Here is a 25044-nt window from a genome sequence, read left to right on the forward strand (position 1 = left end):
ATATATATATATATATAATTGTTTTTCAATTAAAAATAAATAAAATTTGCCAATTTAGTTTGGAAATTATCCAGAAATAGCCTAGCAAAATATCTGGTTAATGTGCTACTCAAAATTAATTTTATTTTAATGGATTAAAGTTATATAGGCCTCCTTTGGGAAGAAAACAAATTTTTCTCAAATGCAATAATTATAAAATATAATAATTATATGTAATACAGATTTTTGTAGATGAATCATTGTTATTAGAGTGTACATATGTGTGACTTTTATGAACACATAAAGAATAAAAAAAATTTGCAAGAAAAGAAAACCAGATAGCCGGGCGAGGTGGCGGGCGCCTGTAGTCCCAGCTACTCGGGAGGCTGAGGCAGGAGAATGGCGTAAACCCGGGAGGCGGAGCCTGCAGTGAGCTGAGATCCGGCCACTGCACTGCAGTCCGGGCGACAGAGCGAGACTCCGCCTCAAAAAAAAAAAAAAAAAAAAAGAAAGAAAGAAAAACCAGAAGGTAACAACTGAAAGAAGTTCCTGCCCTACCCTCTCTGTCCCTCTACCTGAAAATCAGAATGGTTCACAGGAAAAGAGATCAGGAGTTGCAACTGGTGACTTCTGACTGCTTTATTTTTTTTACTGTTAATTTAATATAATTTTAATCCTTTTAGAAAGGGCACACGTTCCCAGTTTGTCACAGCCTCTCCCACCTCTCTTGGCTTTGATCTGCCCCAATTTGTTTGGCCCTGCAGGGATTTGACTAGGAGCAGCATGCTTGAAGTGCTTTATACACACAATCATAAGAAGCTAAATGCTACCATCAAAAATAGATGTGGATATATATTTATGTCTATTTGAGGGACTATCTATACAATGTCTCTTTTGAGAAGTCGGCAAAAGTTTAGCAGATAGAGTTCTTACCCTCCCTAATACTTGCTAGGGACCCGGGGGCAGTGGAGCTGGCACCCTCAGGACCTACATTTTTATTTTTCATTTTCCTCCTAGCATTAGAACTCGTAGGGAAGCGAGTTACACCCTTTTATTGCCTTGTTCATTCTCTCTATGCATCGCCTATAATCAGGTTTCTGATTCACTTTTTTTCCTTCATTTTTTCTCTGATGTTGTAATTGCAAAAAGAAAATGAACTTGCCACACTCCTCTTTCTTCTTGACCCCAGTGAACTATGAAACTGCTAAATGTTTATTCCTATCTCTTTTATCTAGCAATCTATCCTCAAAGCTGTGAAATCATACAATATGTAAGATAGAATTATTCTCTCATATAAAACTGTATGTGTATGTTTATATATATGCAATTAGAGAAATCTTCACATTCAAATTAAATTCTTACATTAGAGGCTAATGCATTATATGTAATATGATTACATTTATTACATATAATTATATTACATGTAATTCTAATGTGAGCATTTCTCTAATGTTTACCTTTAAATTTAAGCCCTGCAGGCAATAAGTATTTTTGTTCTTGTGGACTACATAATCACATATTCTTCATTTTTTCCCTTTTTTTTTTTACCTTTTAAAATGTAAAGAACATTCTTATCTAAGAATGGGTTTGGTTTGTAGATTATAGTTTACTGCTGTGAATTATAGATTCCTTACTGCTGCTTTAAAATAAAATCTCTGAGGTAGAGAAAACAACAAAACTCAATAATCAGTATTGATGTTAGAGGTTCTACATCTCAAGAAGTACTATGGAGAAAATATACTTATCAATTCCCAAGAAATCTGAGGAATAGAAGTAAATGGAGTAAGATCATTTATGAATAAATCAGACTAGTTCTTATCCACTTGCTCATGCCCCTGAGTCTCCCTTTTTGTTTTATGCAACTGCCATTTCCTGAAGATAATCTCTTCCTTACATTGAGACAGGGTTCTCAGTCTCACCTCAGATTTCCTCATGTGACAAAAGAATTATCATATTCATTTTCTCAATCTCTGATCACATACCACTTTCATCTTTGATATGGCCCAAATGTTAATGTTCAGAAAATTATTTATTTTGCCCATTAATTGGATCTCATCAACCTTTTCCTACAAATGTTTTATGCCACATTTAATTAACTCAAATTACAGCTAATTTCCAGGCCTGCCAATACACCACTTCTGCTTTTCACTACTCACCTTGTTTCTCTGCACCCTTTTTGTCTATCATTTTTGCCTCAAATTTCTCATATTTAAAAAAGCCTCCTTGTCATAGCATGCACAATTCACTCATAGATGGGGAAGAAACAGATGTAATGCCTTTCTGCCAAGACACCCACTCTCTCTCACAATGCCCAGTCATTTGTCTCTGGGTTGTGTGCAGGATGGGTCATAAATATTTTGACCTATTTGATACTAAGCCACATATGCTACTGTAACACCTCCAAATTCGGCCTGTCTCCCAGGCTATCAACTTTAGATCAAGCTTTGACTCTTGACCATCTTTGTTCCCTACAGGAATAATTTCTAAACTAATTACACCATAAATTTAATATATTACCTCAGCACACACCAAGAGCTGCCAGATGAGATAAAGTGCAGAAGCAGTTTCTGAAGAGTTTTATCAGGATCTGCTACCATATACCTGATACTGTTCTTAGTATGAGAAGCTTAATATGGCAGTGGTTGTCTTTGTGGCAGTCTGGACACCAGAATCACTGTTATTTACTACTCCAAAATAAGCTTGAATGCCTCTCTCCTTCTTCTTGAGAATTCTAGCTAGTCTTGAAACTTTGATGTAGTTCATCTTCAAGCTGGATATTGCCATAAATGCCCATGCACCTGATGTTCAAGAAGACTCATTACTCTCATATTTCCCCAGGATAACTATAGAAGTTTAAAACAATAAAGAGTAGTAGTGTGAGAGATAAATAAGGTGGGCTGTTGTTCATTTACTCAATGTTTATGAATAGTTGTCATGCACCAGGCATTTTGCTTTTGATGCCAGAAATAGCAAACAGTCCCTGCTTTCAATGGCTCCCTTAGCAAAATCCATAATGAGTTTCCATCAGAGAGAATAGTATAAAGAGTGGGTTAAGGGCCAGCATAGAGTATGGGGGTTATACATCAGCATAGGCACATAGAGAAAGAACAAGTTTATCATGAAACACTTTTGGAGAGCAGGACATCTGATTTATGTTTTGAGGAAATGTAGGAGTGTGAAAGACAAGAAGGTTCAGAAGCGAACCTTCTAGGCAGTGGCAACAGCATGATTTAAAGCAAGAAAACATAAAGAGCAATGGTGGTTCAAAAGAACTGTCAATAGATAAGTATGTCTGCAGCAGAAGGCCTATTTGAGGCAGTAGCACTCAAGCAAAAGATGCATGCTTGGTAGCAACCAAAATTTGCAGTGGATAATCTGTAAGGATACATCACCTTTTTATTTTCTTTCATTCTAGAAGTATTTACTGAGTGACTCCTACGTGTCAGTAATTATTGTAGGTAGGTCCTGCAATGAAAAAATGATAAAAAGCCAAGACCCTGATGTCATGGGATTTGCATTCTAGTTGTTGGCGGTGGGGGGGTGGGTTGGGGAGGGGGTTGGGAAATACACTAACTCAAAAATATATTGATTATCACACAGAAACAAATATGTGGATAAAACTGAAGACTTTTGGTGGTGCTGGAGGTGGTGTAGATTAGAAAGGGCTTTTTAGATGATCTGTTTAAGGACTTGTTCCCTTGTGACTTTCCACCTCTTAAAGGCAAGGAAATGTCTACCCTTCAGACAGTAGAGAGCAAGTATTGGAAAAATTTAGTCAGTTAAGCTTCAAAGTCTAAAATCTTCATAGAGATAAACTTTGCTAAAAGTTTATAGCTCTCTTTTACTGTATCAGAGAATTAGATGGATACATCCAAATAATTTTCTACCTTGGAAAAAAAAAATCAGGGTATGCCATGAAAGAAGGTTATGAGTAAGAAGCTTAAAAAAAAAAAAAAAAAAAAAAAACAAAAACCTTGTTATTTGGGGGAAATTTTGGTAAGAAAAGAGTTGGTACAGAGTTTTATCAAAGGAAGTGGCCTATAGATCCCTCAGACCCTTCATGACTGGTCCCCAAAACCCTGAGTCTATCTAGGTCTATGTACTAAGTTCCTCCAGCCATATGCCCTGACACATCTTAGAGAAGGAAAGGTAAAGTTGCAGACTCAGATGCACTATTTGAAAGAACCACTCAGATTTGGGGGTTGACTGAGATGCCAGGATTGAAATGTTGTGTGTGTGTGTGTGTATGTGTGTTTTCTAGCTACCCAGGTAAGTTATAGATTATATAAAAACATTTTCTTTCTCCAGTAGAATTGTAATCTATTTTGTAATCATGCTGCAGTTGAAAGATATACAAATATTTCTGGGTAAATACATGGACTGTTCAGGGTCAATAGAAATTCTTATATATGCTTTCCCCAAAGTTCAAAAAAAAATACACAACTTTTTGAGGAAAAATAATTGAGTGAGTAATAATTCTCATGCAACTGTTTCTTCTGCCTTCCTTAGATTTTTCCATTTCAGAATGAAATGCAGTTGCCACCTTGTCCTCAGGCTAGTTAATAGTATTTGCACCTTTTTAGACTATGGACTATCACAAATAAAGACAGTAACTAGAATTGGATTGTCTACCTGCATCAGACTCCTCTTCTTTTTCTTTCAAAGAAATTTGTGCTCACTACTTCCAGAGTCTCTAACTAGAGCTCAGATGGTTTTCCTTTATTTTCATAGCCTCTCATTGTGTCTGAGGCAGCTGTAGTTCTTTCACAAAATACATTTATCATGTTTTGTTGCAATATTATTTTGTGTGGAATTGCTTTTTTTCTTTATAACTAATGTTGGGTAAAGGATAAGCATCATTTCGCATATATTTAAATATAAATATATTTATAAATAGAAAAATATATTCTCTTAATTTTAAATAGTAATAGGACAAATTTAAGAAGCTAAAATATACAGGTCATACCCTGCCAGTCTTGATAAGGTTTTGTTTGTGGTGTTTTTGGTCTTGTTTTTTAATAACAGAGGAAATAAATTACCATTATTTGAAACTTAGAAAGACTGAAGCAGAGGGAGGTTAAAAGATTAAACTGTGAGCCTGAGCTTAAGCAGAAAGGTAAGGATTGTTCTTTCTAAATCCCTCAGCCAGTGACTGATTCAGAGGACCATTTACAGTCATCACCTGGCAGCATGCACGGGGCGATTGGTTCCAGGACACTCCCATATCAAAACCTGCAGATACCAAAATCCAGGGATGCATACCTCTCGGGTACTCTAAATCCTCTCTAAATTACTTATAATACTTAATTCAAAGTAAATGCCATGTAAATAGTTGCTATACTCTATTATTTTATTTGTAATAGTTATCTTTTATTTTTTTGTCTTGAATATTTTCAATCTGGTAGTTGAATCCACGGATGCAGAACCCCAGATTCGGAGAGCTGAACATACTTTCAATAGGTTCCTGAGCAGCAGTGATTACATTCACAGCTGACTGGACAGTTTGGTGAGCAAGTTCGGGGCTGGCTTAGTGCTTCATAGTTCTTTCTTCCTCCTCCCCCAATAGTTTTGTTTCAGCAGTGATTTGGTCAAATTTGAACCACAAACCAGCAGCAAAAGCATTTTCTAGGAACTTGTTAAAACTGGAAGGCCCAAGGTTGCACTCAGGCTTACTGAGTCAGTCACTCCAAGTGGACCCCATCCCTAAACCTTGAGACCCACTGCTCCTCTTTTGATCTGGGAGAGAAACAGAGAAAAGAAGGAAAAAAAATCCCCAATGTGAGTATGCTAGAAAGTAAATTTGAATAGCTCTTTATATTGGGTACTTACTGTAGGTAATTTACAAATGATTGGAAGAAACCACAAATTAAAACACAGCCAAATTTAAGGTCTCTTTAGCAGAAATCAATCTTACATCATGGCAGTTCTCCTATACTCCAGTCTTTCACTTGATAGATCACTTCCTCATTAGGATGACCTAAAGCAATTCTACACAAACTGCTCTTTACATTTAAACAGAGCTTTCTGTCCTAACATGTCAAAATGCTTGACAAGCAATCAAAAAGTAGCTCACTAATTTTTTTTCAACTCATGGCAGTAAATAGCCTGTGCCTACCATCACTGCTGTTTACTGGAGATTTCTTGGCAGGGAAACTTTAAACGCCTTAGCAATGTCTAGAAAGTCAATTACTAAAGAAGAAAATATTCATTTTGGCTTCCATAGGGCTGTATTTGATGAATTGCTCACTAACTTCTATTATTATGTCTCAAGAATAGATAATGATACTCATCAAGGGCAAATCCCAAAGAAGAGTGTATGCTTGCCTTGACTGAATCTGATTTTTGAGAGATTACATGGCCCAATCTATATTTAATTGTGATACAAATGCTACTTAACTCCCTGTTATTTCTGGTTGCATATAATTGATACTACTTGAAGAGTAAGAAGCAGCAGTCTCACTACACTGGGGACCCTTTGAGAACTAAGTCTGTGTCTTAGTGATCTTTGATGCCTTAGTGACCAGTACCATATCTGGAATAGTATATGTGATCAGTAACTCAAATGCATGTATTTCTTGAATGTATGGTACATGAATGAGTCAAGATACTTTCAGAGTTGGAAGCAATCTGTCATGGAGTAGGAGGAAAAAAAGTAGTGAAAAAACTTCTAAATTCTCAAAACCTAGTGCTGAACTGAATGCTGATAATAACTTGACAACATCCTTTGGCATTGCAGATGTTGGGATATCAACATGTAATCTGCCAAGAAAAATAATTTCATAATTAAAATTTGAGTGTGTTCTTGAGCTGGGGATTTCTTTGATCTACCTTCTGATAGAACTTGGAACCCCAGAGTCAATAGTCAATATAATAGTTTTTCACTTAAAACTGTAACATTTTAATCCAATTTTATACACATGAAATAAAACTGATGGGAAACTCTTGAAATTTTCATCACTGGAGTAACCTAACTTCAAAAATGCTGATGGTTAATTTCTTGAAATATTAATATTACTGCAAGTCATAAGTAAAAGCATTCTATCTTAAGTGAGAAACTATAAAGTTGGATAATTACTGTTTGGTTTTGTGGCTTGGTTTGAATAAACAAACACTTGTTTTAAACAAAACGAAGTTCAGCTGAAGTGACAATCCATCTTTAATCTTGTAAAGCTTCTGTGTTAGATATCTTCTATCTCTAAAATGCCAAACATGCATATTAAACTGTTTTTTTTTGCATATGATTTCTGTACCCTTCTCTTGTTTTTTGTTTGTTTTGCTTTGTATTGTTAGTTTGTTTAGATACAGGGTCTTGCTCTGCTGCCCAGGCTGGACCTTCTAGGCTCCAGTGATACCCTTACCTCAGCCTCCAGAGTAGTTAGGACTATGGCATGCATCACCATGGCTAATTTTTTTAAAGTGCTTTTTTTTTTTTTTTTTTTTAAGTGCTTTTTGTAGAGATGGGGTCTTGCTATGTTGTCCTGGCTGGTCTTGAAATACAGGCTTCAAGCACTCCTCCATCTCAGTCTTCTAAAGTGCTGGGATTACAGATGTGAGCCACTGTGCCCAGCCCTCTTTTCCTGTTTGAATTTTAAGTACACTTTCATAACAATCTTGTTTGAAAATTAGAATGTAGATTTTATACCATTCTGTTTAACATTCTACTGCCAGCACCTACTACAATAAATGCCTGAAATAAGGTACATAATAAATATGTAATAAAAGTGCTAAAGTATCTTGATTAAAATCTATATCTATTTTAAGTACTTGTAGACAGAAATAGATTCAAATTGCAAAAGAACATGTGAATAATCAAGTCAATGTTAATGTAAGTACAAATTATCTGCTGATTAAGATACTGAAAATGTCTCAGCTTTGGAATTACTTTCTGGTAATCCTGAGTTCAGAGTTATGGCAAGGGCATATTTAGAGCATGTTAATATTTACTGAGACATATATAAAGGAAGATGCTGAGAAGAAGGCTTGTAAGATTTGCTGGGCTCCAAATGAAACCTGACTCATCTGCATGGGACCAACAGGCAAAAGACAGAAATGAGCCCATTGTTCTTCTGGATGAAGCCCACACTGGTGCATGGACTGGAAGAGAGGAGAGGACCTTGAAGGTCCAGGCTTCAAGGATACTCACTGCACTTGCTCTCAAAAGACCAGGAGCTGGACAAATAAGAATGTGGGCACTATTGCTTTGTACTTTTTTATTTTTATTTTTTTCTGAGACAGAGTCACTCTGTTGCTCTGTCACTCAGGAGTGCAGTGGTGCCATCTCGGCTCACTGCAACCTCTACCTCTCGGGTTCAAGTGGTTCTCATGCCTCAGCCTCCCACGTAGCTGGGATTACAGGCACACCCTACCGTGCCTGGCTAATTTTTTGTATTTAATATTTTTAGTAGAGAAGGGATTTCGCCATGTTGGCCAGGCTGGTCTTGAATTCCTGGTCTTAAGTGATCTGCCTGCCTCAGCCTTCCAAAGTGCTGGGATTACATAGGCGTGAGCCACTGCATCCAGCCTGCTTTGTATCTTTAGGTACATAGTGACCCTATGCAATAGTAAAATATGGCTCAGTGAATATTCAGTTAAATCTGACCAATCAGAAAAATTTCTTCCTTCTTAGGGAAACAGTTATGACAGAAATGAGCAGGGGTGGGCTGGAGTGGGATGAAGATGCTTTCCTTTGGCTAAAAGCTCTAAATTTGTTTTTTTTTCTCTCATAATTTAAGCCTAATTTAAAACCTTACTAAAATTTGTGGACTTTTATAAAAGTAAATTTTATTATTAAATAAGCTGAGAATGTTGGGGGTGAAAAAAGACCTAATAATTTTAAGAAAAGATAGAATTATTGCTGTGAAAATTACTCACGTTGGAAAAATAATAGGTACTAGACTTAATACCTGGGTGATGAAATAATTTGTACAACAAACCCCCATGACACAAGTTTACCTATATAACAAACCTGCACATGTACCCCCTGAACTGAAAAGTTTAAAAGTTACTTGAATTTTATTTGTTCCAAATATAAGACTGCTATTGTATTTCAGTTACGGTTATTACTAAATTGAAATTCACTTGCTATCTCCATCTGATAATATTACCACATACTTCACCACTGAACATTTAAGACTATTTTCTGTTGAAATCTTTACAAGTCCTTAAATCGAACTTCATTATAAATTATAGCACAGCATGTCAACCAGCTAGCAGGAATTTGCCATCTCTCCTGCCTTCCTCCCTCTCTCTCCTCCTTCCCTTTCTTTCCACAAAGCAATTAAATGGGCACACAACAAAGAGTAGGGATCCAAACCTTTATAATAACAATAGCAGTGGAATGTGGAGTCTCACAACAGACCACCTGGTGTTTAAATCCTATCTGTGTGCTTTATTAGCTGTGTGACTACAGGTACTTTACTCAATTGTTCTGTGCCTCAATTTTCCCATCTGTCAAAAAGGTAGTAATAATGCCTACCTTTTAGGGTTGTTAGGAGAAATTCATTTGGTTTTAGAACAGTGCTTAGCACATAGTAAGCACAATAACTGTTACATTATTTTTCACTTCTGTGAATATACAAAACATTAACATTTGTATCCTTAGCCTCAAAAGTTAATGATCACTGATGTGAATAGCTGGTCAGCTAAATGGAGGAAAAATGCTATTTCTTCAGTTTCTCATTTGGCTTTTTCAACTGAAAACCAGAATCACTAATTTCTGGCATTATCGGTTGTCAGTAAACAGTATCAAGCCATGATATTTTTGAGAAGGTTCTGAATATTTGCAATGAAGAGAACTAAGAAAGGGTAGAACATAAACTCTTTGATTTGGCTGATCCCAAGTGAAGGATGAAATTAATGATGAAAAATATAAAAACTCCACTGAAAATTCATACAGAAAGAACCTCAAGTACTTACAACATACTTGGAATTCAAATGACAGCAAATGACTAATTCTTAAATCAAGAACTCTTCACTAAAATTAAAATATAAATGCTTTCTTTTTCATGCTTTCTTGTAGGCGGCGAAAGGGTACTTAGTAGGTGTCAGGCTATTTTAAAAAGCAGGTTATAGTGGTATTTCAGAAGCATTATAAATCTAAGGCAGCTCTTATAAGTGACCTGTTTTCAAAAAATTTTATCCTTAACAAAAGCTTGGTAGAAATCCATTGAAACTTCCCTATGTAGTTAAAGGAGAGAATTCTGTGAATTTCATTTATCTTTTAAAATAATAGATTATATTACTGCATCTTACACTTAGGTTGCCAATTATATAAATCATGTTCTAGTAAGGACCAAAACTTACTACTTAAATTAGACCTAGCAAATGTGTGTGTATATAATAAAATGATATAATCTCATGAATGTCAGCATTATATCGATGCAAACTAGACAGGCATATTTAACACAGGTAAGTGATCAGCAATGTCAATGTTTATTTTTTAAGCAATCCAACTCTTCAAATGAAGCCATGGTATACTCAAAAGGAGCTGTTGATTAGACACAAAGATATGGTGAAAAAAATAAGTTTAATTAAATCTAAGAATCTGTTTAACATGTTCATCTTTGGGTTGATGAAAGTAAATAACCCTTACAGATTTTCCTAGTTCAGGATCCAGTGAGGTTTGTAAGTGAATTTATAACTAGAAGCAGACCAGGTTTATTTCCATGTTTGTGCTTAACTCTTAAACACATCAGTTCCTATAGGATAGAGGGCAGCACTAGATTGGCCATGGCACAAAACTGGCTTGAATTCTTGCTCTAACACTTAGTAATTGTGTATACTGCTTAAGCGAGCAAATTACTAAATTTCATGAACTTCGAATTCACTGTCTGCAAAATAAGGACGATTCTAGTTCTACCAACTTTAGAGAGTTGGTATTGTCCAATAGACAGTTGTTATAAAAATGCTTTGAAAATTATGTGATACTTAAAAATAGAATTTATTATCATAATTTTAGGATGAGGGAAAACTTACCTTCTTCTATATTTAATATTTTCAAGGTCAGCCTAGATTTTCCAGAAATCTACATAAAAAGTGAACATTTCAGCCACACTCTTAGCAATGTTTAGATGGTAAAGAACATCCAAAAGTGAATTTCTTTTTACACAATTCTACAAGTAATATATACACATTGAATAAATTTGGAAATAAATGTGATCTCACTGACTCTCTGCTTCTTGATTTAACCATTGATAATTGACTTCTAAATTTCCTTTTAATATTTTCCTCTATGTATGCATCATTTATTGTTTAATGGTCTAGTCTTAGCACTTAACATTTTACAAAAAAATTATATGTTATCTTATACTCTAAGAATCTTACAACACTTAATAGTAAAGGCAACACCTGTGACCTGGTATGCAAATGAATAAAAGTTTAGCATAAATAATCTAAATATATTCAAAACTTGTATGTTTTAAAGGATATTCCCATACTTTTGTTTGTTTGATCATTTCATATATTTCAGACTATTTCAATATTTATATTTAACTATGCACACATTTTAATTAGTATTCTTAAATAAAAAATGTTTAAAAAAGACTGATCCACTTGAATACTGACATAAAAACTCAAGAAAGCTTTCTTTTACTTAAGTGAAGTGGTAGATATAAAAGCATTATAGGAATATAGATCATACTTGAGTTTAAATGAAAATCTGATTAAATGCTATAGAATTGTTGCCCATTCCATATTTTGTTAATAATTGTTAAGATGAGAATTACAGAGAATGATTGAGCATTAGTCATCTATTGATCACACTACTGAGATAACACTGATGTGGTATGATGAATTTGCAAAAAAGGAAGTAGCAGGTATATTTTATTGTCAAAGGTTGTCTATCAGTTGGCAAATCATTTTATAGGCTATAAATGATGTTCTAAAATAAATCATTTTGTTAATATCGATATCTGTAAGCTATATCTTAGTATATTATTAATAGGGCAGACACTCTGAACCATGGCTCTTTTTGCCTTTCTGATGCATTTAGTAGAGACACCAATTACTAGAAACCAGAACAGTAACTCCAATAACCTTTAAATTAATTTTGACCCTAAAGTTGGAGCAATTTCAACATTAGTTGGTATATTTACACTAAATTAAAATTTCTAAGCTAGTATTAAAATTAATACAGTTTATATGAAATATGAGTATGTAACACTTAATAAAATAAAACACTAAAGAAATTTCATAAATATTTGTGTTCTAGAAATGATCCAGAAGGAATTTCATTTTTTTTCTATATAGATGGGGTCTCGCTACAGTACAAGCTGATCTCTAACTCTTGGCCTCAAGTGATCCCCCACCATGGCCACTCAAAGTGCTAAGTACAGGCATGAGCCACCATGCCTGGACTTGTAATTTTTTTTTTCTTGTAGAGACAGGGTCTCACTATGTTGGCCAGGCTGGTCTTGAACTTGTGGCCATAAGTGACCCTCCTGCCTCAGCCTCCTGAGTCACTGAGATTACTGGCATGAGCCACTGCACCCAGTCCCATATTTTAAGCATTTAACATTAAGAGAGATGTATTCCAGAGTTAATTTTAGAAACATCACTTTGTTGTGCTTATATCTTCTAATTGACAGTTCTGGCCTTTAAGCATTTTTGAATTGTAGAACTAATCAGTTATAAAGCAGAAGAGAAACTCAATGATCCAACTCATAGCATTTGTTAAAATAAGCCTCTGTATAATAGTGTTATGAAACAAAGTTAAAATGAAGCAGAATCAAAAATAGGCACCATTAATCAACAAATGGCTATTTTTAAAAAATCTAGTTAAAAGTATACTACTTGGGTTAGGGAACTGAGGAAGACTAAATTAAATGCCAGACCAAGTTTGGTTCTCTTACTGTACTTGAACAAATTTTAGTATTTTTGGCCTACGTCCTACCTTGGGGCTATTTAACTGCAGTTCTCAACTTTCTAACTTTCCTAAGAGAAGGCATGTTACTAGCAGGAAGTATAGAAAAAGAACTGAAATGTCCCATGGTACGGTTTCCTTCCTCCCTTTCTCTACTCATTCTCCAAAATAAAAAGGGAGAAATACCTAACAAACAGATCTGACAATTCACAAAGAACAAGTCTATATTCTGAAAAACTTGATTTAAATGAGAACCTTCCAAGTTAGAACTTTGTGAGACACTAAAAAATTATGGCATGAAACATAGATGTACAAAATAATTTATTACGCATTGGACAATGTATTCCTCAAGACAGAAAAGCTGATGGAAGGCCAAATAACTTATGGATTAAAAAAATAACAAAATGAAACAGGTGCATTTTTCAAGCTGAAAGGCAACTATGCTATTTTTCTCACATACTTGGACAGTAGTTATAACCTGGCAAGATCTAGTTCAGAAAAGCTTAGATAAATATATACTTTAAAATTAATATGACAAATATAGCAATCTGAAATAGGTAAATTCATAGTCATACTCATTCATTAAATAAATCACTTTAAAATCTTAAACATATTCTTGTAACTTTGAAAACAAACTGCCAGTGAAAAAAGTAAGTTTTCCTTGCTGAACTTGGTTCTGGAAACAAAGATTTTTCACATGCTTTTCCAAGCACTTGTCTCTTTATTTTAAATCAAATCAAACTTTCAAGGAATTAAATATTTGAAATAGGAAGAAAATATTAATGAATACATACATAGATACATATATACATAATTGGTTAAATATAGTTTACAATATACATAAAATATATGTGTACTTGTATGTACATATATGTTTAAAGCAGGTATTTTCAGTGTTTCCAACATCTCATCTTAAAATCAGACTATGCCCCAAATTTACCCCTCAAGCCTTTGGCAAACAGCCAATCAATTCAGCATTTAAATAGGGATTAACAATATTGGCTTGGAGATTTAAGACAAACTTATACTGATGATTTATACTTTTTACTTGAAAGAATGAAGTTATTCTATTCTCAGGAACACATGAAGAGACTCTACTAATGGCAGTAAATTATTAACAAATTTGGCTGCAGTTCTTGCTCACCACAAAAATTCTCCCCTGTGAATAACTGTGATTGACATATTCAATGTAAGGTCCCAGGCAATTTTTGTACTTGTTTTTTAAAACCCAAATGGCCTGTATCAATAACAGAAAGCCATATAAGAAAAAAATGTAAAATTGTGTGCTTTGCAAGCCCAACAAAAATTGTCATCATACTAATGTAAGTATATCATTAAAAATGCAGCTTTTATAGGCTGGTGTTTCTACTAGTAAAGGTTCCACATTAAGTGAGGCTCTATTTTTTTTTTTAAATTTTAGTTTAACAGTTTTGCTATTCAACAAATCTAATCAGTAGCACCTAGTAATAAGTCCCTGAATACTAATGCTTGCACAGTCTCTGTAAATTCTTTGGGCTTCAATAAAATAGAAATGTATCACAGACCAACAAGAGTATGACCTACAGTGGAGTTACAGTTTAATTTTTAGTTTTGGACAACTTAATAATATGAAACTTCTCCAATAGTTACACATTGAAACAACAACAACTATTTGAGTTAGCCAAATAGCAGGATCTTCAAAGGCTTTTGACATTCCTATTTTATATGGCACTTTGCTTCTGAAATAAGCACCCTTATGTAATGCCCGTGATATCATTTCTGATAATGAGCCAGTGAAACAAGTGATTAGACATGTGGTACAATTCAAAGAAAATAAGATGAAGAATTAATAGCCAGTTGACTTTTGCCAGGTGATCTAATCAACTACTTGAGAGTTAAAAATAGAAGCTAGGTCTAATTCCCACAGCCACTGCTGATCAGAGCCTAACAACCTCTCCTGACACTGGCACTATCTGCATTAAGACATTTTCCAGTGAGATTCAGGGTCATTTCAAGGCTTAGTTTAACTTACATGGGGAGGGGTAGAAAAAGTAATTCATGAACATTTGGGAAAAGATGTATTAATGAGGTCTGGCTATATAAGTTGTCAGTGGAAATAAAATGATAAAATGGAAAACATTAACCTTTACCATGTATATTTCAGACACTTCACTAAGTTCTCCTTTATGTTATCTTCTTTCATCTTCACCACAACTCGGTGATTTTCCTGTTTTAAATATCAGGAAACAACTCACAGAGGTTGAGTAATGTATAAATCACACAGCTAGTAAGTGGTAAAGGTATGATTCAAAGCCCAAATTCATTTCCTGAAAGACATGATCTGGATATAAGTGGTAGCCAAAATGTCCCCAAATAAATAAATAAAAATAAATAGCAAAAGGGAGGAGGAAAGCCCAGTGATCAGAATATATTCATGATAATGGTTAGAGCTTCTTGATTGAACTTGAAAATGATCAAAAGTTGCCTGAGAGCTCTGAGAATAAAATTGTTACAACTTTACAGTCAGACATTTTGAGATTAACCTAATTGCTTTGCTTTCGTAACACCGCAATGCCATTTTATTTCATTTTCCATTTTGTTTATTAGGAAAAAATTTAAACATTTAAGTATTGCCTAAAAATGTTAGTGATCTTTCTTTTCTAAATAGATGAGCAAGATGCCAACATTCATCCTCTCATTTGATGGACTGTTTAATGTCAGATAATTTTAGTGTCAGGTTTGAATTTTGTGGTGAAATGTCACTCCAACACATCTCGTGAAGATGTGACAGACGGGCCCACTATCTCGCACCTGTATGCAGGTTGAAAACATTTTCAATGGATAGTAACTGTACTTAATTATGATTGTGTTCTTTACAATAAATGAGATTGAAAAAGAGATGCAGACAAAAGAAGTGCTGACTAATACTCTATCGTTATAATCTCTGTCTTGCATTCTGAGTTTTCTAAAAGTCCCCATCTGCTGTAGTTGAAAATGGGAATGTCTTGTTTTCTGCCCTGGGTAAGTAGACGGTGCATGGTTAAGTGTCTCGAACTACTTACTAGATAAATTCCAGTAAAATATGATTCACTTCTAAATTTCAACTTATACCCCAGAGGGAAACGAGTATAGTTTTAAAAGAATCAGGGGAGAGGGTAGTTTTATCTATAATTCACTCCTACCACATCTACAAAAGGAATCACAATGAGCTTGTGTAGAATACCAATCATTTTGTATTGGGGGATAGCTTTCAAAAATAAATGGTATTAGTTCATTTTGTTGTTCAATTAATATTTTGTAATCTCCTATAGTAAAGCCCTGTACCATAGTGGCCACTTGAGTTACAGAAATTTTTATGTTGTTGATATTTTACTTATGAAATAACAATTTATATTTATTGAGTACTTAGAGTATATGATGCTGATAAGCTCCCCAGAAATCTTAACATTGATAAAATATGTCAAATGCTACTTTTTCATGCTTTGCTTTGAAATCCTGAGTTATTCTCTAATCTGGAGAAGATGAAAAAAATGTAATTTAGATTTCTATAGGATCACCAGCTGTATGTTAGCCAACTTTTATCAACGGAGAGTCTCAACAGGTACATTTTTAGTTATCATAAAACCCTTTTGTACTGATTATTAGGTAATTCTTATAAATATGGGCATGTAACAAATAGTTAAGAATATCAGCCTCATTTTGTTTCAGCTTGACTCACTGCAGAAAAGCACAAATTTGAGAAAGCCATTTCCCCAAGAGCTACTCACTTCCTTGAGAGCCACATGAGAGACTAACTTGGATGACAGTGACTTGTCATAATTTATTTTTGATGGCACTAGTTTAAAAAAGTGGTAAAATAGTAGTTTCAGAATAAATTGTTTTTAAAAATCCATTATTCTTCAGTGAGTATACCTTATAAATAGAAACCCATATATATATCATGTTCCTTTACTAAATTGTATATTATATTACCATAGTTACTCTTTAGAATTTTCTAGTCTTTAAATCTAAATTTGTATTTGAGTGATTTTGACAGATTATTTCTAGTGATTCCATTGGGTGCCCACCAATTTCAGATTCAATGTTATTTCTGCAAGTCCCAGCAAAATCACATTTTGTAAATGGATAAGAGGTCTTAACATTCTGGTTATTTTCTCCTACATTTCAATTATCAGAGAAGCTGAGTATGAAAGATCATGGAGAGTTGTGCAAGAATTGTATTAAAGGTATTACTGACTTTTCTGTGTTTATTCGGTCAGATTCTGCAGTATATAAGTGAGGAATGCAGCAGGCTGTGTTGCTGTGACCATTGCAATGACCAAAACACTGCTGCTTCTACCCTTTGGTCTCATAACCACAGCAGCGCATTAAGAAGGTGTGGCCATGGTGTTGCTTATTCAGGCCAAGATCAGAATGCTGATTTGTTTTACATCTGTTTTTCAAAGAGGGTTTCATCAAACAACCATAAAGATAGAGGTAAACCATAGGATAAATGTTTATTAATAATTCCCTCCACCCCAATCAACCGAAGAAAAAGCATACTTTAAAATGCAGTTGTGACATGTCTAGGGTCAGCTACACTATGGAGTGTGTCTGTCCAACTAAATAAATGTTCTTGCAACCCTTTAGTTTTAAGTAGCTACTCAAATATATAAGACATGTTTCTCCATCTTTGCCCTTTCAGCATTTTAGTGTTTAATTAAAAACTGACGCAATCTCCAGCAAGTCTTCCGCTTCTCTCCTGGCCAATGCAATAGAGACTGTCTTCTGCTGAGGAGGATGGTTACAAGTCTTGCCAGTTCTGTTTATACTTCACATATGCCAAATATTTTGTAGTTTAGCTTAAATAAGACACTCTTATCACTAGGCTTTATTATTATTATATTTCAGAATAAACTAAAAATAGTACATTAAAGAGAAACTAAGAAAAAAATAAAATATTTACCATAATGTAGGTACATAAATTTGAACAAAAAAACAGAACAAATTTTAGATTAGGTTTGATACGAATAACCTATTGCTGGTGCAAACAAACAAAATTCCTAAAAACTATCTAGAGATGTTTCTACTATTCCATATTGTTATTACAAGACTTAACTGACATCTATGATGCACTTTGTCATCTATGATGACAAAATGTATGATTGAGAGACTTTAATTCTCTCAATACTTGTGAATATTTCCTCCATGAACTGGAAATGAAAAAAGTGAGAATATTTCCTTGCTCGGATCATGTTCAGTGAATTTCCTTATAGTATCTGCATTCATTTTTAAAATAGTATGAAAGGGTTCCAGAACATTCAGTAATACTATCTGTTGCAGAATGTTAGGATTTTTATAGTCTGTGTACTACAGTATTTAGAGTATTCAAACTATAAATATCTGGGCATAATCTTTGACCCAACAATACCACTCCAAGCATTCTTTGATCAAAAGTAAAAGTACCAACATATAAAGACATATGTATTAATTTACTTTGTTTATTACCACATAGCTTGAAGTCACAAAACAATTTGGAATTAAGTAAATGTTTTTCAATGGGTTTTGACCAAATAAATCATGGCACCTTCATAATGTACATTACTTGACATCTATGGAAGATAATATGGTGGTGTTATATGCTAGCCAGGTTTAATGTAACAGAAAGAATGTACTGAAAGTGTTTTGTAATTCAAAATTACCATGTGTTATATACATACAATGAAATAGTATTCAGCCTTAAAAAGGAATGAAGTTTTGATACGTGCTGAAATATGGATGAACTTTGAAACCATTTATACTAAGTGAAAGAAGCTTGAGACAAAAGGACAAACATTGTGTGATTCCACTTCTGAGGTAGCTAGAATATGCAAATTCATAGGTACATAGAGTAGAACAGTGTTTAGCAGGGGCTGGGGGAATGAACAGTCATTGTTTAATGTGTATAGAATTTCTGTTTGTGATAATGAGAAGGTTCTGAAAACTGATAATGGTGATGGTGGCCCAACATTGTTAATTATACAGTTAAAAATAGCTAAAACAGTAAATTTTATGTATATTTTACCAGAAATAAATTTTTAATGATAAAATCTATAAAATATAAACTTACCTGATATGGAGCATATTATAAAGTTTTCATGGCATTTTACTTATTTTAGATGCTTATATAATTATAATCTTATTTTGGTACAAAAGAAGGTATTTGGGAAATGTAAAGAAAGTAACAGCTTAAGTTGTCCTTTTGAGTTTTCTATCTTTCCATTTCTGTTTTTTTTTTTTTTTTCCAAACTAATGTTGTTCTTGCCACACCTCTTTGAATGTTCTTTGAATACATCAACAGGAACCATGCTTGCTAGTACCGGTCCCTTTAAATATCAGCTGAGAATCTGAATGCATTTTTATGAATCTAAAATGATATGCAGCTCTTTCAGGCTGGCGCTTGTTTTAGAACCTAGGAGGGATGAACATAAATTATCATTCTTTCCTTAACTTGGCAAAAACAAATATATTACTGCAGATGGCATTACCATAAAGAAATATTAATATTGAGACAGTTAATAAGTTCATCCTAAGAGAACTGAATATATTCCAAAGTGGACTACACCAGTCAACTGCTGGCAATGTTTTCCCACATATGTGGCAGTACGATACTCTTAAGTCTGAGAACAGTTTCTTTTTTGTAAAAATGGCTTTGATTAGAAAACCTTAAATAAGTCATTTGGAATGTGTAATGTTCGGAGCTCCCTTTCCTGCCTTTTCTGTGAATCAAGGTTCTTCAAGTCACTATTTTCACTAGCACTTGCTTCCTAGTCATCAGCTGTCTTCATGTCAGTGTTAGTGAAGGGCTGTCATTTCAGGTCTTAAAGCAGGGAGAACAATAGAAGGAAAACCTCATCTCAAGTACTGGAAATGTAAGGGCTAACAAAGGACATACATATTGTCCAGGGGAGCACAAATAGATGTTCTTTAACCATTCTGTAAAGACAGCTTTAGTGAATACACAAACACCTGCATTTGTATGCAAAATTATATGTGTATGCTTCTGTATGTACTTGCGGAGAAGATGTACAAACTTTACTAAGTTATCAAAAGTTTGGGATGTTAACCTAAAAGTTTAAAAAGCTGGAAAGATTAATCACAAAACTTGAAACTATTCTGATGGCTCTGACTTTGTGTTTTTACAATCTTTCCCTTACTCTGTTACTCTTCAAAGAGAGGATGGTAATATGGAAAAAAAAATCTCTGCCATTCAGGTGACATCTGTGAGCCTAGGTTTTCTCAGTGTAAAATTCTCATATAGTATAAACATCAAATGATAAACCAAATATGAAAGTCCCTAGAAGAGTGGCTTGAAACAAGATAAATTCTCATATGCGTAAGGTGCCTTCTCCTGCTAGAATGCAATAATATTGAAAGCAAGTACAATGTCTTCATTAAAGATTTGTTTTGCTATGCTAACCATGCTTTTAGTATACATTTAAGGACGTTTAAGCTCACAATACCTTTTGTAGATTTAAAGATTTGAATCGTATATTTACTATTATTATAAAGATTTTTTTTAAAAAAACAAATTAGCATTTGCACATATATTGAGAACTTGGCTGGTGGAGAAGGGTAGGTAGATAGATTTATAACTCTGGAAAATAACTTATTTCTTCACTAAAATCAAATTGCTGAACAGCTATAATACATATATGTAGGTAGGCACCATAGAGTTGCAGGTGATCAAAACTTATTCCCAGACCCTGCTTTCTTAGAAGAGCAGACAAAGCATGTTCACATGAAGGATAACCCAAAATAGAATGTGCTATAGGAATTTAAACAAGAGAGGGACACATCTGATGGGGGAAGGAAGGTGGGTATGGGGAAGGCTTCATAAATGAGTCAGTATCGAGGTGAACAAGGTTTCAACATGTAACAGGATGGGCTAAAAGAATAAATGAAAACATATAGGCATGCCACCATCGGGTACAAATTGGAAAGAAGATTCACTTGGTTGAGGTTGGGCATGGGGTACTTTAAGGGAATTAGTGACAGATTAAGAGATATCACAGTGCCTGATACATGGTACTTAATACCTTTTAAACACAAATATTTAATCAAAGAAGAACATAGAAGAGAACGTATAAAATGAATAGGATGAAATATTATAGAAATCTGGCAATTAAGAGGTCATTGGCAACTTTCAAAATAGTACTTTTTTCTACCTATTCTCAGTGGAGTCACTGGTTGAATAGAAATGACATTACTCTTTGAGCTTTATTATTGCTATTCTTTTTCCATTTCAAAATTTCATAACTTTTAAAAAAGTTTTTATTTTATTTTTTAATTTGAGACAAGGTTTCATTCTGTTACCCTGGTTGAAGTACAGTGGTGCCATCATGGCTCACTGTAGCCTCAAACTCCTGGGCTCAAGCAATCCTCCTGCCTCAGCCTCAAATCTTAAGGCTATTTCAATTGTAGCTAATGGCAGTAATGCAGCACCAGAAAAAGATATTTTGTTATAAGAGGGCAACTTTGACTCCTAAATTTTTACTCTCTAAATTTCTGGTAACACCGCCTAGCAGACTAAACCTTTTTTTTTTTTTTTTTTTTTTAACACAATTGGAAAGCAGTAGATTAACTTCAGTTCTATCTTGTCAAACACAAAAGTTCCTGCAGTTCATTTAGTATCTAGTCATTTAGCATCTAATCATGCACATCCTTCCATTTTCATTCCTCTTTCAATTCTGAACACCAGCCAATTAGTTTTCCTCTCCCTAGGAAACATTTTAAGGAAAGGAAATAAAGTCATAAATCAGTTTCAGACATAAAATCATACATATATTTCTGCTTAGGGTTCTAAATTTAGAAACTTTCCTCAAACTTGTTTAAACATAACAAAGTCCAAATTCAGAAATCCCTTCAGTTTGATTATCTTCCTCAGTTGTACTAAAATGAAAATTAAATTTTCTAACTTGTTTTCTTCTTAACAAGATTTCTCCAACTCCATTTCATAAATTAGTGGGTTCAACTCACCTGCAAAATCATTAGCAAGTATTATTCCACCGTAGGCAGCATCAATCTCCTAATCCTGAAACTATTTCCTGCCAAAGAGTTTTGTTTCTTCAAAAAGTAAATGATAGACACTTTGAATTTCTAACCATCATTAGGATATTCTCACGCATTTGCTCTTCAACAGAAAGGTGACTGTCAACATTACAGAAACTGCATTGTATTTCTAAGATGAATTGTACTAATCTGCATTTCATATACCTTAGGTTTATTTAGAACAATTATATTAAAATTATTCTTCTATATTAATATTTATTATTACTTATTCTTCAGCATAATGATGTATATGGTTAAGTATTTTAATACTAGAAAAAAGGTGGTAGAATAGAGGGTTTGTTGTTGATCTTGTTCTTTGTTACCTTTTAATGTGACTGAGTAAAAATTCTAGAATCTCAAGAAGTTAATATTCCAAACCAAAACCCTGTTTGACACATAATAATAACAACAACAAAAAAGGGACCTGACTGACCCCAAGGGATGGTTCCTGGAGTGGGTCACTCAGTAGTGGGCTTTGCCCCCCCCCCCCCGCCCCCCACACACCCTATGCCTCATATACTGAAGATGGAGACAAAGAAACAAATTCAAATATTTCGAAAGTGTATTTTGTAAAAAAAGAAATTTGCAATCAGAAAGGCAAGAATGATATATAATATGATTAACATGATTTTCCATACTAGTATCTTTGTTTAAAATAATATTCAAAAGGAAAGTAAGCAGAGGTAAAATTTTAAGCTACCAATTCTGCCCCTCTTTTTCATTGATCTTCTAATTTAATTTACTAAAATAAAATTGCATGGCTGTTGAGTCAGTCTAATTTCAAGTTTAAAGATAACAGATCTCCCTTTAAATAGAACATTGGCACACAGATACACCACAATCTGGCTTTTTGCAACTGTTCTCTGTTGGTGAAGTGGCAGCACGTTTGCAATCCCCATAACAGCCATCTTAACCATTTCACAGCACATTATTCAAATGTACATCTCTAGGTGGCAACAGGGATAGGCACTTGGGCTCAGTAGCAAGGGGTCTGTGGGGAAAATCCTAGGACGAAGGATATGAACCTGCAAATGGCAAGACAAACTAGAGGATACTCAAATAACCAGGGGCTTAGATTGGGCAGCTCCATTGGCTTTCTGACTGCCTACGGGGAAAGCCTCACTGGAAACTCTTTTGAGGTTATTGAGGAATCCTAGAGGCAAATGGACTCCCCTACCTTTTGGAAACGATTTGTCCCAAATCTTAACAGTTAGCTGTCTCAAAACCCAGCTGGACTAAAATTGCTTCAAGAAAAACTGGATGGACTGGCATTCACATTTTTACTTCTACCTATGCCTATGCATAGGGAACATCCCTCACACTCCAGTGGATTCTATGTGTCCTCTCTAGCTTGCAAGTAGCCACAGTGACTACAGCGAACGGAGTTAATGGGGTACCATGTTGGTACAGGGCTACAAGCAGGATATTTCATTCCATGCATTTGGGGGAAGGACACAGGTAACAGTATACAGGTAGAATACCGAATAAGAAATCTGTGTGAGGCAATGCCCTTTTTGGGACCTTGACAAAATCAGTCATGGAACCCAGGTGGTGGATAAGAGCTGACAAGAGTTGGCCTGTGAATGGGCACAGCATCTCCGAAAAAGATCAATGAAATGATTGACAGAGAAAATGGCAAATGAAGGGAGAAGCGATGTCAAGTGCTGCTCAACCCAAGCTGAACTCCAGGAGATACGAGAAGTTTCCCCTCCAAATAGAGGCTCTTTCTAAAGGTTCAGTCTTGAAGCAGGTGTTTTGACATTGAGAGGGGCACAGAAGGAAGAGAGTAATTCAAATTATTTTACATTTTGAGTCCTCTTCACTGTCTACACGAATCTGGCACTGAAATGGTAGATCACGTTCAAAAGTGTATAGAGGCAAGAACGCCTTCTTTGTTTGCCCAGTAACACTGCTCCTCCAACCTCTGCACTTGGTCGCCTAACATTTCCATCCTAGTTGCTGTTCCTTTTCCCATTGCAGAAAGCAGCGGGGTTCTCCCCTTCTTCCCTCCGAGCTGCAAACCCCATTATTAACCAAGCGGAAAGCTCCACGCAGTGCGGCCAGGGAGCACCGGGGCTGGGCTGCTTACCTTCCCCGGACCTAGTCAGCGCAGGTTCCCGCGCCCGCCGCCACGGGACGCAGTCCCGCCGAGCCCGCCGAGTGCTCGGTCAGCTCGCTCCGGCCCAGGCGCCCCACCTGCCAGCTGCAGCCGTCGCTCACCGCCGAGCTCCGGCCGCATGAAGTCATCCCCGCCCCGGGCCGGATCACCACATTCCGCGCCAGCCGCAGGGGGAGCGGGGCAGCTCCCGACTCCACGGAAGGCAGCCTGGAACCGGCACCCAACGATCGATGGCCCCCGAGGTTGTGGGTTGGTTTTCTGTTAATGCTTTTACAGTTGCAGCATTGCTGGATTATGGACCGAGAGAGAAGAGCCAGAGGGGGCTTTCTCTGCATAGCGTCCTTGCTCTGAGCGCTCCCCCATCACCCCGGCTGCATGGACTGCTCCATTCGCCAGTGTGGGTTTCCCACCCTCTTCATCTTCCTTATCAGCATTGTTCATTTGGCTGAATTTGAGAGCAGGAATTGTCTTTTAAGATAAACACTCAAGCACTACAAGAACATTTTAAATTGGTAATGAAGCTTTCTAAGCCCTTCTTATCTCGCTCCATCATTCCCCCCAACAGACACACATGCACACATACGCACACACATACACGTACACACACAGCCCAACCACTCACAATTTTGAAAGCTAGAACCTTTCGCCTACGTAATAGAACGGGAATCTCCCAAAAGACTGGAGAAGTGGGGCCAACCGGAGAAAGTGCTCAAAGAAACAGCGGGGTGGCCCCATGATTTTGTTGTGTTTATGGTGCACTTGTGCACAGATGTTCCCTCTAACATCTCTTCCTCCTACTCCCTCTGCTCTGGACCCCCTCCCTTCCCTGCCACATAATTGGACAAACCGTTGTGGTGACAGCTGTAACATTTGGAAATCAAAATGCAGAATCTACATTAGCAGATGACTGTATCTCTTTCTTTCACTAAGGATTTATGAAATTTGCCTTGGGAATGAAACAAGCATGTGTTCCTATAAGCCCTTATTAACAAGATTGTTCTCTCTCCCCACCCTACCCCCACCCCACCCCACCCCCACC

At 35.6% G+C, this 25044-nt stretch overlaps 1 protein-coding gene across 1 annotated transcript in view; it reads right to left on the minus strand.

Annotated features, from left to right (window-relative positions):
* PKIA (cAMP-dependent protein kinase inhibitor alpha) overlaps window positions 1–24137 on the minus strand; it is a 95193-nt gene extending 71056 nt beyond the window's left edge. Inside the window, exon 1 of the mRNA XM_017866859.1 lies at window positions 23976–24137. The gene's annotated coding sequence lies outside the window, so the exon portion shown is untranslated. The remainder of the gene's footprint in view (window positions 1–23975) is intronic.
* Window positions 24138–25044: the final 907 nt, after the last annotated feature.

The sequence above is a fragment of the Rhinopithecus bieti genome, unplaced genomic scaffold (assembly GCF_001698545.2).
Source record: "Rhinopithecus bieti isolate Rb0 unplaced genomic scaffold, ASM169854v2 scaffold_2735, whole genome shotgun sequence".
In the NCBI taxonomy this organism is placed as follows: domain Eukaryota; kingdom Metazoa; phylum Chordata; class Mammalia; order Primates; family Cercopithecidae; genus Rhinopithecus; species Rhinopithecus bieti.